The 19,430-nt window shown below is 46.3% G+C and overlaps 1 protein-coding gene and 1 non-coding gene across 5 annotated transcripts in view; one reads left to right on the forward strand and one right to left on the reverse strand.

Annotated features, from left to right (window-relative positions):
• Positions 1-19,430, forward strand: part of CNR2 (cannabinoid receptor 2) — a 46,139-nt gene that overhangs the window by 18,736 nt on the left and 7,973 nt on the right. Inside the window, exons 2-3 of one of the 4 annotated variants that reach the window (XM_073007701.1) lie at positions 6,654-6,783; positions 7,466-7,754. The exons of 1 other annotated variant lie outside the window; for it this stretch is intronic. The gene's annotated coding sequence lies outside the window, so the exon portion shown is untranslated. The remainder of the gene's footprint in view (positions 1-6,653; positions 6,784-7,465; positions 7,755-19,430) is intronic. 2 more of the 4 variants (XM_007980055.3, XM_073007702.1) reach the window with 2 other exon arrangements.
• Positions 15,011-15,111, reverse strand: LOC119626505 (small nucleolar RNA U13). The gene has a single exon (XR_005242679.2). It is a non-coding gene; the product is annotated as a small nucleolar RNA U13 (small nucleolar RNA).

Below are 19,430 nucleotides of genomic sequence, written 5' to 3' on the forward strand. Positions count from 1 at the left end.
ACCCAGGCTGGAGTGCAGTGGCCGGATCTCAGCTCACTGCAAGCTCCGCCTCCCAGGTTCACGCCATTCTCCTGCCTCAGCCTCCCGAGTAGCTGGGACTACAGGCGCCCGCCACCTCTCCTGGCTAGTTTTTTGTATTTTTTAGTAGAGACGGGGTTTCACCGGGTTAGCCAGGATGGTCTCGATCTCCTGACCTCGTGATCCGCCTGTCTCGGCCTCCCAAAGTGCTGGGATTACAGACGTGAGCCACCGCACCCGGCTGAAAGAGGAAGAAGATATTTGAAAAAGACTCAACAAAACTGTCCTGTTGGCAGATTTCTTTCTTTTTTTTTTTTTTTTTTTTTGAGATGGAGTTTTGCTCTGTCACCCAGGCTGGAGTGCAGTGGCGTGACCTTGGGTCACTGCAACCTCCACCTCCCAGGTTCAAGCAATTCTCCTGCCTCAGCCTCCCAAGTAGCTGGGATTATAGGCACATGCCACCATGCCTGGCTGATTTTTTTGTATTTTTAGTAGAGACGGGGTTTTGCCACGTTGGACAGGCTGGTCTCAAACTCCTGACCTCAGGTGATCCGCCTGCCTCAGCCTCCCAAAGTGCTGGGATTACAGGTGTTAGCCACTGCACCTGGCCAAGTTTCTTTTCCTTCCTTCCTTCCTTACTTCCTTCCTTCCTTCCTTCCTTCCCTCCTTCCTTCCTTCTTTCTTTCTTTCTTCTTTCATTTTTTTCTTTTCTTTTTTTTTTTGAGACAGTTTCACTTTTGTTGCCCAGGCTGCAGTGCATGATGTCAGCTCACTGCAACCTCCACCTCCCAAGTTCAAGTGATTCTCCTGCCTCAGCCTCCCGAGTAGCTGGGATTACAGGCGAGCCACCATGCCCAGCTACTTTTGTATTTTTTACTGTAGAGATGAAGTTTCCCCATGTTGGTCAGGCTGGTCTTGAACTCCTGACCTCAGGTGATCCGCCTGCCTCGGCCTCCCAAAGTACTGGGATTACAGGCGTGAGCCACTGTGCCCAGTCTCTTTCTTCTTCTTTTTTTTAATTTGAGACAGGGTCTTGCTCTGTCACCTAGGCTGGAGTGCAGTGGTGCAATCATGGCTCACTGCAGCTTCAATCTCCTGGGCTCCAGCGATCCCCCACCTCAGCTTCCTGAGTGACTGGGACTACAGGCACACAACACCACGCCCAGCTAATTTTTGTATTTTTTGTAGACATGGAGTTTCACGTTACCCAGGCTGGTCTCTAAGTCCTGGGCTCAGGTGATCTGCCCACCTTAGCCTCCCAAAGTGCTGGGACTACAGGTATGAGCCACAGTACCCAGCCCCCAGAAAGTTTCTTAACATTCCTGAGCCCCAATTTCTTCATCTATAAAATATGGAAAATAATAACAATAAGATTCTTGAAGGCTTGTTTTGAGATTTAAATGAGATAATGTATAGAAAGTACTAGCACAGTGCCAAGCACTCATTGTTATCCCCAAGTCTTCTTTTCAGATGGCAATACTGAGACAAGAGAGAGTAGGTGGCTTCCAGATACAGCCAGCTGGTGCCAGAGCCAGGGTTCAAACTCTGAGCACCTGAGATTCTGAACTCCGGACCCCTTTCTTTCCACCACATTCACCACTCCTGATAGTTCAATCAGGCAGCCAAGCTCCTGCTTCTGCACATACAGAACATAGGGATTCGTTTCCGCATTCACAGAGGAAGAAACTGAAGCTCAAAGAGTTTGAGTAACTTTCCCCAAGGTCACACAGCCTACCAGTGGCTGACCTGAGATTTGAACTCAGTGATGTTTCCTTCTAAAGCTGTGGCACTTAACCTTGACTAAAGTGGAAAGAGGCCTCAGACATCATTTAGCTCAACTCTGCCCAGGAAAGAGGCTAGAAATGACGATGCAGAAGGAAGGTCCAGGAAAGGTCCAGGGAGACTGAGTGAATCTAGACAGCCTGGGTGGGGGTGGTGAATGGTGAGTGGACGGCAGGCTGGGGATGGGATCCTTCAGCCCCACAGGGAAGACTGAGTTTCTCTGATAACCCATAGACATTTGAGAAAGGAACTATAGATAGAAGACCTTAATAACAATCCTTCGCTCTTAACCTGTACATTACACATTATTTCCCTGTGTGTGTGTGTGCGTGTAACAGAGTCTCCGTCTGTCGCCCAGGCTGGAGTGCAATGGTGCGATCCAATCTCTGCTCGCTGCAACCTCCATCTCCCGGGGTCAAGTGATTCTCCTGCCTCAGCCTTTCGAGTAGCTGGGATTCAGGCACCCACCACCACTCCTGGCTGATTTTTGTAGTTTTAGTAGAGACAGGGTTTCACCATGTTGGCCAGGCTGGTCTCTAACTCCTGACCTCAAATGATCTGCCTGCCTTGGCCTCCCAAAGTGCTGCGATTACAGCATGAGCCATGGCGCCCGGCCTACATATTCTTCCTAAAAAGACTAGAGGTGGCTACATTTTAAATTGGGGCAGTTAAAATAAAAGCAAAGCATTAGAAACCATGAAAAAGAGTAATAAAAAAATCAGGAACCGACCTTGAATGGCCCCGTGACTGCACTTCCACATTGCATTTAGCTCTGGGCTTGCTGGCAGCCGACGGAAAAAGCAGCACAGAAGTGGGTCTGAAGAAGCCTGCTTTTCTCCTAATAGACGTTCATTGATTGTACAAATCCATTTTAAATATGTAAGTGCTTACTTTGTGCCAGGCTTCATGCCAGTTCAGGTGCTGGAAACCCCAGGAGGAATTTATTAAAGGAATTGACTCGGGAACAGCCCTTTTGCCAGCCCTTTTCATCTCTCCTCTAGGAAATCTTCCATATTTTACCTTATATCAATAAACCTCTCCTGGGACCTATATCACTAGAGAGATTTTAAGTTCCTTCCCTGCCCAGTGCTGTCCCACCTCCCCTGCCAAACCCATTTTAGAAGTGACTGTCCTGGTGGTCTGTTCACAAGGTCAAGAGCCCGGGCAGGCACCATCCTTCTAGTTCACACTCTGCTTCAGGGCTGCTGCTTGTGGTTCCAACCTCTTTCTGCAAGTCTGCTTCTCTGGGTCAGGAGCACGAGGCTGAGAAGTACAGTGAGGCTCAGGGGGCACGAGGACTTGGAGTGGTGACAAGTGTCCACCATGGGCTTGGGATTGAGGAGTGGAAGCTTGAGGCCATCAAATTGTCTTGCCTGGCTAGGCTGAGTTCCGGCTCCCCAAGACCGCTCTGCTCAGCTCTGGCTCCTCATCAAAAGACCTCCACCGAGAGTCCACTGTGGGGCTACCACTTTGCTAGGAGACACTTTTTTGGGCAAGTGGGATACAAAGATGACTCCACTCCCAGACCCAGATACTGCTCTCAAGACTAGGAGCTCACAGTCCAGGAAGCAAGATGTGGAACGGACACAAATAATACAAGGTAGACAGTGGAACAAGGGGAGACCAGAGAATGCTTCTTGGAGGAGGTGGGTTTTGATATCAAAGTAGGTGTAAAAAGAGTAAAAAAGAGGTAAGATTTGGGCTTTCTTTTTTTTTTTTTTTTTGAGACGGAGTTTTGCTCTTGTTTCCCAGGCTGGAGTGCAGTGGTGCGATCTCAGCTCACTGCAACCTCTGCCTCCCGGATTCAAGCAATTCTCCTGCCTCAGCCTCCCAAGTAGCTGGGATTACAGGCACCCACCACCACACTTGGCCAACTTTTGTATTTTTATTAGAGGTGGGTTTTCACCATGTTGACCAGGCTGGTCTCGAACTCTTGACCTCAGGTGATCTGCCTGCCTCAGCCTCCCAAAGTGCTGGCATTACGGTGTGAACCACCATGCCTGGCTGATTTGGGCTTTCAATATAATTCATAGGTACACACACACACACACACACACACACACACACACACACAAAAGATTTGGTCAAAAAAACCCACAGTCTACAGTCCCAAACTCCAGAAAACTTTATTGCAACTGCAATCAAGGGCTACAAAGAACAGAGGGAGGCCAGGCGCAGTGGCTCACACCTGTAATCTCAACACTTTGGGAGGTGGGCAGATCACATGAAGTCAGGAGTTCGAGACCAGGCTGGCCAACATGGTGAAACCCTGTCTCTACTAAAAATACAAAAATTATCCAAGTGTGGTAGCTCATGCCTGTAATCCCAGGTACTTGGGTGGCTGAGGCACGAGAATCGCTTGAACCTGGGAAGTTGAGGTTGCAGTGAGCTGAGATCATACCACTGCACTCCAGCCTGGGCAACAGAACAACAATTTGTATCAAAAAAAAAAAAGAAGAAGAAGAACAGAGCGGGGACTAGGAGAAGAAATGTGGAAGGAAAGCCCCATGGCTGAACACAGCAGCAGGGGCACAGCCAGCTCGGGAGCAGGTCAAGAGGGTCACTGTGGTCTATTTCTTTTTTTTCTTTCTTTTTTTTTTTTTTTTTTTTGAGACAGAGTCACTCTTGTTGCCCAGGCTGGAGTGCAGTGGTGTGATCTCGGCTGACTGCAACCTCCGCCTCCTGGATTCAAGCAGTTCTCCTGCCTCAGTCACCCGAGTAGCTGGGATTACAGGAGTGCACCACCACACCCTGCTTATTTTGTATTTTTAATAGAGATGGGGTTTCACCATGTTGGCCAGTCTGGTCTCAAACTCCTGACCTCAGGTGATCTGCCTGCCTCGGCCTCCCAAAGTGCTGGGATTATAGGCATGAACCACCTCACCCAGCGAGTCTGTTTCTGATGGATCATGTTTTGTTGAACAAGTTTTCCAAAATGTGGTGGTTTGTCCTCAGTGGTGGCAAAGTGTCAGCCGAGAGTAAGTAGGGATGGTTCTATCTGCCTCAGCTTTCAGGCGAAGGTCAGGCATGACTGGACAACAGAATCCTTTTTTTTCTTCTTCTTCTTCTTTTTTTTCTTTTTTTTTTTTTTGAGACAGGGTCTCACTTTGTAGCCGAGGCTAGAGCACACTGGCACAATCACTGCTCACTGCAGCCTTGACTTCCTGGGCTCAAGTGATTGTCCTGCCTTAGTCCCCCCAGTAGCTGGGACTACAGACATGCACCACTGTGCCCAGCTAATTTTTGTATTTTTTGCAGAGACAGGGTTTTACCATGTTGGCCAGACTGGTCTCGAACTCCTGGGCTCAAGTGATCCACCTGTCTGCCTCCCAAAGTGCTGGGATTACAGGCATGAGCCCCCATGCCTGGCACAGAATCATACAAGAATCCTATAAACTAACTCTATTAAGCATCTCCTGCCTTTGATTAGATACCTACTGTAAACCAGGTACAGTGCCATGAATTTGGTAAACTTCTATCATTAATCTGTATAATAATGTGATATGGATAGTATTTCTCCTGGTTTACAAATGAATGAAACAGAAGCACAGAGAGGTGCAGTAACTTGCCCAAGGTCACACAGCCTGAAAGTTGAAGAGCTGGATTTTAATCCAGGAAGGTCTGGTTCCCAAACTGTGACATTGTGATCCAATATGCTAATTTTCCTGGAGGAGACCTTGGGAATCACCCCCAGCAATCCAACTGCTTTGAAGGTGAGAAAAGAAAGGCCCAGATGGTCAGGCAAGGTGGCTCATGTCTATAATCCCAACATTTTGTGAGGCTGAGGTGCAAGGACTGCTTGAGGCCAGGAGTCTGAGACCAGCTTGAGCAACGTAGCAAGACCGTATTTATATTTTTAAAATAAAAATTAAAGAAAGAAAAGAAAGGCCTTAGATAGGAAAAGGGACCTGCCCAAAGTCACTCAGTAGCAGGACAAGGCAAAGAACCTAGGCCTCCCTACTCCCAGTTGGGGATAAAAACGATGAGGCTTGCGGCATCAAATCTCAGCTTCCCACTGTAGGTGTGGTAGCCACAAGCGGGACATCATTCTCCTCCTTGCCTCCAGCTCTGAGAGATTTAAACATAGCAGTAACGTGGGGCCAGCTGCTACTGTGGCTTCTTTCACTTCAAGCTTTCACTTCAGGTCAGAAAAACCCCCAGGCACACCTTTTCTGAGCAGTTTCTCAGGTCCCAAGGTTCCCTTCCCAGATGCTCAATATGAGCCAGGCTCTAGGCTGCAGCCTGTAACACCAACCCCACCATGGATGCTCCCTGTGGGAAGTGCCATGTGGTTTCTGAACAGTAGTATTTTTGTTAGGTGAAGAAAGCACTTGGTCACGGTGGTTCACTTTTGTTTTCTTCTTCTTCTTCTTCTTTTTTTTTTTTTTTTGAGACTGAATCTAGCTCTATTGCCCAGGCTGGAGTGCAGTGGCGCAATCTCAACTCACTGCAACCTCTGCCTCCTGGGTTCAAGTGATTCTCATGCCTCCCGAGTAGCTGGGATTACAAGCACCTGCCACCACTCCCGGCTAATTTTTGTATTTTTAGTAGAGATGGGGTTTCACCACGTTGGGCAGGCCGGTCTTCTCTAACTTCTGACCTCAAGTGATCTGCCTGCCTCAGCCTCCCGAAGTGCTGGGATTACAGGCGTGAGTCACCGCCCTTGGCCTTTTTTCTTTTTTAATCAGACAACCCAGAATAGGTTCAGAAAGACTCCCGCTTCTCTTTTCCTCTTACATCTGTACAGCATCAGATCACAAAATGTTTTTGCATGCATCAGTGATTCTTAATATTCAGAACTCTGCTGGCACACTGACAAAAAGTGTGAATCCCTCTCCCCCCAACCAAAACAGGCCCAGACATAAAGTCTTAAATATGCCTCGAAAGGACCGATACCCTCATCAAAGCCTACCCGTGGACCCAGGGTAAGAAGCTGTGATGGAGGTCATCAGCCCATTTGGCATCTCAAGGAGAATGGCACAGGTATTGTTACTGTCATTTTACAGATGCGAAAAGGGGCTCAGAATGTTGAAGGGACTTGCTCAAAGTCACCTGACGAGCCATGGCAGAGGCAGAACCAGAACGCTGTTCACTGTGGCAAACACTAAGTCTGTCTCTGTTGCAGGAAATTAAGGAACCAGAGAGACCGAACAAGGGCAGGAAAGTGTTTATTTAAGGTGTACACCGGCTCAGCGGACATGTGTTCTGAAAGTCTGAGCCCAGGACAAAGAAAATCAGTCCCCTTTAAGCATTTTGAGGCAGGCATTATGTGAAGCAGGAAGCAAGCTTACAGAAGCACGAATAAAGGCTGTTGTGACACTTTTGCAACATGTCTTACATCTCTGGGAAAACTTGGTTTGTAGTTTATCCTTATTTGTCTTGTGACCTTGCAGCTGTGCAGGGGAGAAAGAAACAGGAGTTTATGGAGCCTACAAAATATGTGGAGGGCAGATATGGTGAATGTTTCTTGGGACAGACAGTTAATTTTATTTTAACTTTGGGGGGGTGTGTAAATTTTTTTTTAGCCTTGGTTAATATAGCAATTCATTTTGTGAGCTTTTTTTTTTTTTTTTTTTACTATTTCTATAATTTTTACTATTATTACTTATACCATTATTCTGTTATTTTCTAAATTTCCTACTTCATCTCTGTGCTGGATGTTCAGACAGTCTTCGCCCTGGAAAAAGGCCCTGTCTAGAAGCCAGAGGTTCTGACTCCAAAAGGAATTTATATCTGTCCAAAGGGAAGACAGGGAGCTGGGTTTCCTGTTGCTCTGTGCATCCCATTGTCAGATGTTGGCTTGTTAAGACCTGCATCCAAATGCCTGCATTTCTTGCCCTTACCTACTTTGGATAATAACCACACATATTGGTGGCCATGCCAGGCCTAGATAAGACCTGAAGTCAGCCTCCACCAGCCCCAGCATCCCTCTTCTAGGCTGGATTCTACATGGGGTAAGTAAGCCATTTCCTGACTGGAAGAGGCTGTTTTCCAAGGGAAACAAGGGAAGAGAGTCCCTGGGTGGCAGGGGATGGGGCAGGGGGTTCCTGGCAGGGTTGCAGGGGGCCTCTTAGCCCCCTGAGCTGGAAACGTTCAGAAGTAGCCAGGTGAGGATATGGGAGCTGAGGAAGGCTTGCACTGTCTGCCACTCCCTAGTGACCAGGATGGAGAGGTGAGCTGGCACCTTTTTCTGTCTGAGCTCAGGTGTGACCTTGACAACACTCAACAAAAATTACCAGCCTGGCTAACATGGCAAAACCCTGTCTCAACTAAAAATTTAAAAATTAACCAGGTGTGGTGGTGGGCACCTGTAATCCCAGCTACTTGGGAGGCTGAGGCAGGAGAATCGCTTGAACCCGGGAGGCACAAGTTGCAGTGAGCCGAGATCGTGCCACTGCACTCCAGCCTGGGCGAGAGAGCAAGACTCTGCCTCAGAAACAAAAACAAAACAAAACGAAAAAAACTAGAAAATCCACAAATGGTGTCTATCTGCGACTTCTCTGCATAGGGCCATCTCTATGCCTACTGCACAGGCGTTTTGCCTTGTGACTCGGGATAGGTGGATAATTGCAGCTCTGCTGCTCATATGTTGGGTGACCTTAGGCAAATTATATCCCCATTCTTGGATGGTTTTCTGGATGGCAAAATGATGGCGTTGGATTAGAAGAGAGGTTTTTCAATCTGTTCCTAGAGGAACCTGGGCTGCCTTGAAGAAAGGACATAGGTGACATGAAGCCCCCTGCAGTCAAGATATGGCCTACTCCATGTAGAATCCAGCCTAGAAGAGGGATATTGCACGGGGGTGGTGGCTGGCTTTGGGCCTCACCTAGGCCCGGCATGGCCACCAACACGTATGGTTATTATCCAAAGTAGGTAAGGGCAGGAAATAGGGGCATTTGGATGCAGGTCTTAATAAGGCAACATCAGAACGCACAGAGCAATAGGAAACCCAGCTCCTTGTCTTCCCTTTGGACAGACAGAAATTCCTTTTGGAGTCAGAACCCCTGGCTTCCAGACAGGGCCATATCTCCCTGTTTTATAAACAGGGGTTACGCAGATTGTGAAAAGCACCCTCCTCTTAAAAATTTTAAAGTCGTTGGGTTATAAAAAGGACTAACATTTATTGAGCTCTTATAATGCTCCAGTCATATTATTCTTTTTTTTTTTTTTTTTTTTTTTGAGATGTAGTCTCGCTAGGCTGGAGTGCAGTGGCACAATCTTGGCTCACTGCAACCTCCACCTCCTGGGTTCAAGCGATTCTCCTGCCTCAGATTCCTGAGTAGCTGGGATTACAGGCGCGTGCCACCACGCCCTCAGCTAATTTTTGTATTTTTAGTAGAGATGGGGTTTCACAATGTTGGCCAGGCTGGTCTCAAACTCATGACCTTGTGATCTGCCCGCCTCAGCCTTCCAGAGTGCTGGGGTTAAAAGTGTGAACCACCATGCGGGATCCCTTTTTTTTTTTTTTTCTGGGACAGATTCTCACTTTGTCACCCAGGCTGGAGTGCAGTGGCACAATCTCAGCTAACGGCAACCTCCACCTCCCAGGTTCAAGCGATTCTCCTGCCTCAGCTTCCTGAGTAGCTGGGATTACAGGTGCCTGCCACCATGCCTGGCTAATTTTTGTATTTTTAGTAGAGACAGTGTTTCACCATGTTGGCCAAACTGGCCTCAAACTCCTGATCTCGTGATCCACCCGCCTCGGCCTCCCAAAGTGCTGGGATTACAGGTGTGAGCCACCACACCCGGCCCAGCATATTATTCTTAGCAACCTCACAGAGTAGGTGAACTAGCCCCATTGGAAGATGTGCCTAAGAATAATAATAACAACAACAATGCAACAATGAGCACTTCCATGTATTATAGTAATTTATTTAAATACTCAGAAAACCCCATTTTACAGATAAGAAATGAGAAGACTGAGGCACTGGGTATTTTGAATGAGGTCACCGGCTAGGATTTAAACCTACATGGTTTGTTCCCATCTCCCTCACACTCATACTTGGGGTCTGTGCTATTCAAGACAACCCCTTTCCATCCAAGTAGATTTCATTAATAGTTGTTTTCTTTTTCTTTTTCTTTTTTTTTTTTTTTAAGATGGGAGTCTTTCTCTGTCAACCAGGCTGTAGTGCAGTGGCATGACCATAGCTAACTGCAGCCTCCTACTCCCGGGCTCAAGGGATCCTCCCATCTCAGCCTCCCAAAGCTCTGGGATTACTGGTGTGAGCCACTGCACCCAGCCTCAGTTAATAGTTTTTGAGGCCGGGCATGGTGGTTCACGCCTGTAATCCCAGCACTTTGGGAGGCCGAGGCAGGTGGATGACAAGGTCAGGAGTTCAAAACCAGCCTGGCCAAGATGGTGAAACCCCATCTCTACTTAAAATACAAAAAATTAGCTGGGCGCAGTGGCACACGCCTGTGATCCCAGCTATTCGGGAGGCTGCGGCAGGAGAATCGTTTGAACTCAGATGGCAGAGGTTGCAGTGAGCCAAGATCTCACCACTGCACTCCAGCCTGGGCAACAGAGTGAGACTCTGTCTCAAAAAAAAAAAAAAGTTTTTGAGCACCTACTGTGCAGCAGGCATTGTGCTGAGCCACTAAAGGTCCAGAAATAATAAAGCCTTAGTTCTGACCTCAACAAGCCGTGTGGCCTCAGCCCAGTGCTTTAACATTGCCGAGCTTTTATTATCTGTGAAATAGCAATAAGCATAAGTCTAATATCATAGAGTTGTGGGGATTAAGCTTGATGGTCGGCCGGGTGCGGTGGCTCACGCTTATAATCCCAGCACTTTGGGAGGCTGAATCGGGTGGATCATTTGAGGTCAGGAGTTTGAGACCAGCCTGGCCAACATGGTAAAACCCTGTCTCTATTAAAAATACAAAAGTTAGCTGGGCATGGTGGTGTATGCCTGTAATCCCAGCTACTTGGGAGGCAGAGGCACAAGAATCGGTTGAACCCGGGAGGTGGAGGTTGCAGTGAGCTGAGATTGCACCACTACACTCCAGCCTGGATGACCGGGAGACCCTGTCTCAAAACAACAACAACAACAAAACAAAAACAAAACAAAACAAAAAACTAGATGGTGGCTGTGAAAAATATTTTGTGGAATTGAAATTCCATTCAAATGTTGGTCAGCGTGGTTAGTGGTCTAGTTGAGGTGAAAGACCAGTGCAGCACCAGTTACCATACATGCAGAGGGGGCCAGGCGCTTCAGGTGTGACTGCGGGATCTGGGAAGGCTTTATTAGGCAGGACATGAGCCCAGAGGGGAGGTCAGGAGGGAAGTAGGCCAGGGAAAGACCCCTGGTGCAAAGGCATGGAGGCAAGAAAACAGAACTGTTTGGGAACTGTGAGGCATCCAGCTGAGCCAGGCTGGGGAATGAGTTCTGATTGGCAGGCAGCTCTCCTGGGGTCTCGAGCTGTCCCACAAAGCTATGAGACACGTGGATAATTAAAAAATTTTCCAGCTGGAGGCGATGGCTCACGCCTGTAATCCCAGCATTTTGGGAGGCTGAGGCAGGCAGATCACAAGGTCAGGAGATCGAGACCATCCTGGCTAACACGGTGAAACCCCCTGTCTACTAAACACACACACACACACACAAATTAGCCGGGCGAGGTGGCGGGCGTGTGTAGTCCCAGCTACTCGGGAGGCTGAGGCAGGAGAATGGTGTGAACCCAGGAGGCGGAGCTTGTAGTGAGCCAAGATCAGGCCACTGCACTCCAGCCTGGGTGACAGAGAAAGACTCTGTCTCAAATTAAATAAATAAAATAAAATAAAATAAAAATTTCCATAGACATATTTAAAATTTTTAAAATAGGCCGGGCATGGTGGCCCACCCCTGTAATCCCAGCACTTTGGGAGGTTGAGGCGGGCAGATCACCTGAGGTCAGGAGTTCGAGACCAGCCTGACCAACATGGTGAAACCCCGTCTCTACTAAAAATACAAAAATTAGCCGGGCATGGTGGTACATGCCTGTAATCCCAGCTACTCAGGAGGCTGAGGCAGGAGAATCACTTGAATTGGGAGGCGGAGTTTGCAGTGAGCCGAGATCGCAGCACTGTACTCCAGCCTGGGTCACAAGAGCGAGACTCCATCTCAAAAAAGTAAAATAAAAATAAAAATAAACTGGTGAAACAAATTTTTATTTAACCCAATATATTCCAACATATTGTCATCTCAACCTCATCGATATAAAAAATTATTGAGGTATTTTATATTCTTCTGTTCATGTAACCTTTGAAATTCAGTGTGTATTTTCTACCTATAGCCCATCTCAGTTCAGAGAAGCCACATTTACAGCACAGCCCAGTTCTCATACTTAAAAAACTAGATCAGACCAGGTGCAAATGGCTCATACCTGTAATCCCAGAGCTTTGGGAGGGCAAAGAAGGAGGATCACTTGAGGCCAGGAGTTCGAGGTTGCAGTGAGCTATGATTGCACCACTGCACTCCAGCCTAGGCAACAGCCACACCATGTCTCCAAAAGAAAAAATCTATTTGTATATATGTTCTTAATTTTTATTTTTAAAGAAGTTTTAAAAATACATATATCTTTAAACTTTATAAAATAATATTGTGGGCCAGGCATGGTGATTCATGCAGTTTCAGAGACTGAGGAGGGAGGACTGCTTGAGGCCAGGAGTTCAAGACCAGTCTGGGCAACAAGCAAGCAAGACCTGGTCTCTATTTTAAATATCAGTTTTTTGTTTTTGTTTTTGTTTTTTTGTTTTTGGGTTTGTTTTTTTTTTTTTTGAGACAGAGTTTTTGTCGCTCAGGGTGGAGTGCAGTGGCGCGATCTTGGCTCACTGCAACCTCCCCCTTCTGCATTCCAGTGATTCTCGAGCCTGACTCTGGAGTAGCTGGGAATACAGGTGTGATCCATCATTCTCAGCTAATTGATTTTTTCTTTTTTTATACTTTTAGTGGAGACTGGGTTTCACCATGTTGGCCAGGCTGATCTCAAACTCCTGACCTCAAGTGATCTGCCAGCCTTGGCCTCCCAAAGTGCTGGGATTATAGGTGTGAGCCACCATGCCTAGCCTCTATTTGAAATAATAATAGTAAAGTAATATTTTAAGTTTTAATACACTTAACTTTCAATTTTTCAATTGTAACTACATTAGTGTTTAAGTATTTAATGTTTTGAGAAAAAATAATCACTAAAGTATACATAGCTGAGTGTGGTGGCTTGCACACCGCTAATCCCAGCACTTTGGGAGGCCAAGGCGTGCAGATCACTTGAGGTCAGGAGTTCAAGACCAGCCTGGCCAACAACCCCATCTCTACTAAAAATACAAAAATTAGCCGGGCATGGTGGCAGATGCCTGTAATCCCAGCTACTTGGGAGGCTGAGGCACAAGAATCACTTGAACCCAGGAGGCAGAGGTTGCAGTGAGCCAAGATTGTGCCACTGCACTCCAGCCTGGGCGACAGAGTGAGACTCCGCCTCAAAAAAAAAAAAAAAAAAGAAAGAAAGAAAGAAAAATACATAGTCTATAGAAAGGCACAGATGTTTCCTTTTGCCTCAGGCAAGGCTCGGTTTTCAAGTCCAGTCTGGGGAAATCCCTCCCGATTCTCTAAAATGCTATATTGCTGCCTGCAAGTTCTCTTCACTTTTATCTACTCGTAAATCCTCTAAACTCTCCTTAAGGAGTATGCTTTACAAGGGATTGGCCCAACACTGTGGGGTTTGTTTTTGTTTTTGTTTTTTTGTTGTTTGTTTTTTGGAGATGGAGTCTTGCTCTGTCACCCAGGCTGGAGTGCAGTGGTGCAATCTCAGCTCACTACAACCTCTGCCTCCTGGTTTCAAGCAATTCTCCTGCCTCAGCTTCTCAAGTAGCTGGGACTACAGGCGCACACCGCCATGCCCAGCTAATTTTTTGTATTTTAGTAGAGACAGGTTTTCACCGTGTTGCCCAGGCTGGTCTCGAACTCCTGAGCTCAGGCAATCTGCCTGCTTCGGCCTCCAAAGTACTAGGATTACAAACGGGATTACAGTCGTGAGCCACTGCACCAAGCCTAACACTGTGTTTTTAAGATTCATCATTGTTGGCACATTTTCACCACTTCATGGTATTGCTTTGTATGGCTATATTACAAGTTACTTATCCATTTTCCAGTTGATGGACATTTAGAAGTTTTTTTTTTCTATTTCAAAAATGCTAAAGAGAACATTTTGTACATGCCTCCCTGGACACATATGCGGAAGTTCCTCTGGAACATACTCCTGGGACTGCAGTTGATGTATTGTCAACTTAACTGGATTTTGCCAAGCTGCTCTTCAAAGTGTCTGTGCCAACTTACAACCCCATCGCAATGAAAGTTCTTTTGACTTCACGCCTTCTCCAGCACTCAGTATTTCAGCCTTACTTTTTTACCAATCTGGTGGGAGTGAAACACATTTCTCTGTCTACTATTGAGGTTATGCATCTTTTCAAAAGATTATTGACCATTTCTCTTTCATGCCCTATATTTTTCTTCATTGTGGTTGCTCTCCTTTTTCCTTTACTAATCTTGCCTGTGGTCCTCTATTTTATAATCTTTTCAAACAGCCAGCTTTGACTTTGTCAGTTCTTTCTCTTCCTGTAGTTTTGCCATGTCATTAATTTCTGCTCTTATTATTTCTATCTTCTGCTTTCTTTGAATGTATGCCATGGCCCTTCTTCTAATTTCATGAGTTGCATGATGAGCTCTGGAGACTTTTTAATCTTGTAGTATGAGCATTTATTAATTTATTTATTGAGAACAAAGTCTTGCTCTGTTGCCCAGGCTGGAGTGCAGTGGTGCGATCTTGACTCACTGAAACCTCCGGCTCCTGGGTTCAAGCAATTCTCCTGCCTCAGCCTCCCAAGTAGCTGGGATTACAGGCACCGACCACCATGCTGGCTAACTTTTTTTTTTTTTTTTGTATTTTTAGTAGAGACAGGGTTTCACCGTGTTGGCTAGGCTGGTCTGAAACTCCTGACCTCAGGTGATCCACCTGCCTTGGCCTCCCAAAGTGCTGGGATTACAGGCATGAGCCACTGCGTCTGACGGTATGAGCATTTAGAGCTGTAAATTTCCCTTTGCATACTACTCATATGAATCTCACACATTTTAATGTCTCACAATTTCATAGTCATTCAGTGCCAAGTATCTTCTAATCTCCTTTATGACTTTTCGACCCAGGAATTATTCAGAAGTGTGTGTTTTTTCCTTTTTTCGCACGTCGGCTGGTAAAATGACAATGTCATCATAGGTTTGAGGGAGGAACGTCTCACACATGAGCGTGAAAACCAGTCATCACGCTTATGAATTACAAAGGGATCCCGAGGTATGTTTTTAAAGATCCATACCTGAGGCTGGGCATGGTGGCTTATGCCTATAATCCCAGCACTTTGGAAGGTCAAGGTGGGCGGATAACCTGAGGTGGAGAGTTTGAGACCAGCCTGGCCAATATGGTGAAACCCCGTCTCTACCAAAAACACAAAAAATTAGCCGGTCATGGTGGCAGGCGCCTGTAATCCCAGCTACTTGGGAGGCTGAGGCAGGAAAATCACTTGAACCTGGGAGGTGGAGGTTGCAGTGAGCCAAGACCGCTCCACTGCACTCCAGCCTGGGCATGACAGAGTGAGACTCTGTCTCAAAAAAAGAAAAACAAAACAAAAACGCATACCTATGAACTTTGTTAGTGATTTTTTTTTTTTTTTTTTTTTTTTTTAAGACAGAGTTTCGCTCTTGTTGCCCAGGCTGGAGTGCAATGGCACAATCTCGGCTCACCACAACCTCCGCCTCCCAAGTTCAAGCCATTCTCCTGCCTCAGCATCCCGAGTAGCTGGAATCACAGGCATGCACCACCCTGCCCGGTTAATTTTTTGTAATTTTGTATGGACGAGATTTCTCCATGTTGGTCAGGCTGATCTCGAACTCCCGACTTCAGGTGATCTGCCCGCCTCAGCCTCCAAAGGGCTGGGATTACAGGCATGAGCCACTGTGCCCAGCCTAGTAATTTGTTTTTCTTTTTTTGAGACAGGGTTTCACTCTGTTGCCCAGGCTGGAGTGCAGTGATGCTCACTGCAGCCTCTGCCTCCTAGGTTCAAGTGATTCTCCTACCTCAGCCACCTCAGTAGCTGGGATTACAAGTGTGCACCACCAGGCCCGGTTAACTTCTGTATTTTTAGTAGAGATGGGGTTTACTAGAGACAGGCTGGTCTCAAACTCCTGGCCTCGTGTGATCTGCCCACCTTGGCCTCTCAAAGTGTTGGGATTACAGGCATGAGCCACCATGCCCAACCAGTAATTTTTAAAAATTATTATTATTTTTATTATTTTTTGAGACGGAATCTTGCTCTGTCACCCAGGCTGGAGTGCAATGGCACAATCTCGGCTAACTGCAACCTCTGCCTCCCGGGTTCAAGTAATTCTTCTCCTGCCTCAGCCTCCTGAGTAGCTGGGATTACAGGTGCCTGCCACTGTGCCCAGCTGATTTTTGTATTTTTAGTAGAGATGGAGTTTCACCATGTTGGCCAGGCTGGTCTCTAACTCTTGACCTCAAGTGATCCATCCGCCTTGGCCTCCCAAAGTGCTGGGATTACAGGCGTGAGCTACCGCGCCCGGCCTTAATTCTTAATTTCTTCTTTTTTTTTTTTTTTTAATGAGATGGAGTCTCGCTCCGTGGCCCAGGCTGGTGTGCAGTGGCGTGATCTCGGCTCACTGCAAGCTCCGCCTCCCGTGTTCACGCCATCCTCCTGCCTCAGCCTCCTGAGTAGCTGGGACTACAGGCACCCGCCACCACGCCCAGCTAAATTTTTTTTTGTATTTTTAGTGGAGACGAGGTTTCACTGTGTTAGCCAGGATGGTCTCTATCTCCTGACCTTGTGATCCACCCGCCTCGTGATCCACTCGCCTTGGCCTCCCAAAGTGCTGGGATTACAGGCGTGTGCCACCGCACCCAGACTTTTAATTCTTAATTTCTAAATAAGTTTTATGTAGTCAGAATATAATTTTATACAACAGATCACTTTATATTAATTTATATTTATAATTATATTTAAATTATATATGTTAATTTATATTTAAATTACATATATAAATTATAGGCCGGGTTTGGTGGCTCACACCTGTGATCCTAGCACTTTAGGAGGCGGAGGCGGGTGGATCACCTGAGGTCAGGAGTTTGAGACCAGCCTGGCCAACATGGTGAAACCCCATCTCTACTAAAAATACGAAAAAAAAAAAAAAAAAAGCCAGGCCTGATGGTGGGCACCTGTAATCCCAGCTACTCAGGAGGCTGAAGCAGGAGAATCGCTTGAACTCTGGAGGGAGAGGTTGCAGTGAGCCAAGATTGAGCCATTGCACTCCAGCCTGGGTGACAAGAGTAAAACTCCATCTCAAAAAAAATAAAAACTAAAAATAATGAATTTTACATATTAGAAGGTGATAGTGGTATGGCAAAAACAAAGAATAGGTCAGTGTAGAGAACCAAAAGAGCTGGAGGTTGGGCTGGGTGTGGTGGCTCATACCTGTAATCCCAGCACTTTGGGAGGCCAAGGCGGGCAGATCACGAGGTCAGGAGATCGAGACCAACCTGGCTAACACGGTGAAACCCCGTCTCTACTAAAAATACAAAAAATTAGCCAGGCATGGTGGTATGCGCCTGTAGTCCCAGCTACTGGGGAGGCTGAGGCAGGAGAAAAGCTTCAACCCGGGAGGCGGAGGTTGCAGTGAGTCGAGATTATGCCACTGCACTCCAGCCTAGGTGACAGAGTAAAACTCTGTCTCAAAAAAAGAGTTGGAGGTTGGGATGAGTTAGGGTATTACATGGGGTAGTCAGGGTAGGTGTCATTGATGAAGTAAGATCTGAGCAAAGACTTAAAGAAAGTGAGAGCAAGCCAAGTAAATGTTGAGGGAAAGGTGATCGAGGAAGAGCGAACAGTCAGTGCAAAGGACTGCGGCTGAAGAGAAGACTGATTAAGAAGCCAATGTGGCTAAAGCTGAGTCACCAAGGGAATCATAGTAGAAGGGACCATAACACTAAGGACTTCGGCTTTTACATAGTGGACTAGGGAGCTATGCAGGTTTGGGACAGATGAATGACAAGATCTGTATTTTTAAAAGATCACCCTGACTGCTGTGTTGAAACTAGATTAGAAATGGGCCTGGTTAAAAGCAGGGGACCCAGTTAGGAAGCTATTGCAATAAACCAGATAAGAGATGATGCCTGGTTTTTTTTTTTTTTAAGCCTAAAATTAATCAACGTCTTTACCCACTTCCTAGACAAAGCTTTAACTCTGTTCATCTCTTTCTCGTCTTGCATAGTTGTCATTCACAATTTTATTTCTACTTTGTTTTTGTTTTTGTTTGAAACAAAGTCTCATTCCGTCACCCACGCTGGAGTGCGGTGGCACAATCGTAGATCACTGCACCCTCAACCACTTGGGCTCAAACAATCCTTTGTCCTCAGCCTCCCAGGTAACTGGGAATACAGGCATATGTCACCATGCCTGACTAAATTTTTATTTCTTGTAGAGATGGGTTTCACCATGCTGCTTAGGCTGGTCTTGAACTCCTGGGCTCAAGTAACCCTCCTGCCTTGGACTCCCAAAGTGCCAGGATTTCAGGCATGAGCCATGTGCCCAGTCTCCACTTTTGTTTTGTTTGTTTTGTTTTGTTTTTTGAGACAGAGTCTCATTCTGTCACCCAGGCTAGAGTGCAGTGGCATGATCTCAGCTCACTGCAACCTCTGCCTCCCAGGTTCAAGCGATTCTCCTGCCTTAGTCTTCTGAGTAGCTGGGACTACAGGTGCATGCCACCACAACTGGCTAATTTTTGTGTTTTTAGTAGAGATGGGTTTCACCATGTTGGCCAGGCTGGCCTCGAACCCCTGACCTCAAGTGATCCGCCCACCTCAGCCTCCCAAAGTGCTGGGATTACAGGTGTAAATTACTCACTATTATCATTATTGTTTTATAAAGGCATTTGCTTTTCTTTACTCATATATTTGTCAACCTACTTACTCACTATTCTTTCTTGCCTTTCTTTTCTTCCCTTTGGGTTGAATATCCTTCTAAAATGCACATTCTTTAGATGTTCCTTCAGTGAAGGTCTGTTAGTGAACAATTTTCATTGAATTTTTTAGACCTCATTCTTGAATGATAGTTTAGCCAGGTATAAAATTCTAGACTGACAGTTTTTTCTTTACTTTTTGGCTTCTATTGTTGCTACTCAGAAATCTGCTCTTAAAATTAATTATAGTTCTCTTACAGGTAATTTGTCTTTTCATTCTTATTGCCTTATATTTTTCTTTGTCTTTGGTATTCTGATATGTATGCTATATGATATACATGAATATGGAATGTGTTTTTAAAAATTCTACTTGGGGCTGGGCGTGGTGGCTCATGCCTATAGTCCCAGCACTTTGGGAGGCCAAGGTGGGCATATCACTTGAGGCCAGGAGTTCAAGCCCAGCCTGGCCAACATGGCAAAATCCCTTTTCTACTAAAAATACAAAAATTAGCTGGGCATGGTGGTGCATACCTGTAGTCCGAGCTATGTCAGGAAGCTGAGGCTGGAGAATCTCTTGAACCTGGGAACTCTGTTTCAAAAAAAAAAAAAAAAAAATTCTGCTTGGTGTTCCCTGTGATTTCC

The sequence above is a fragment of the Chlorocebus sabaeus genome, chromosome 20 (genome assembly GCF_047675955.1).
Source record: "Chlorocebus sabaeus isolate Y175 chromosome 20, mChlSab1.0.hap1, whole genome shotgun sequence".
NCBI lineage: Eukaryota > Metazoa > Chordata > Mammalia > Primates > Cercopithecidae > Chlorocebus > Chlorocebus sabaeus.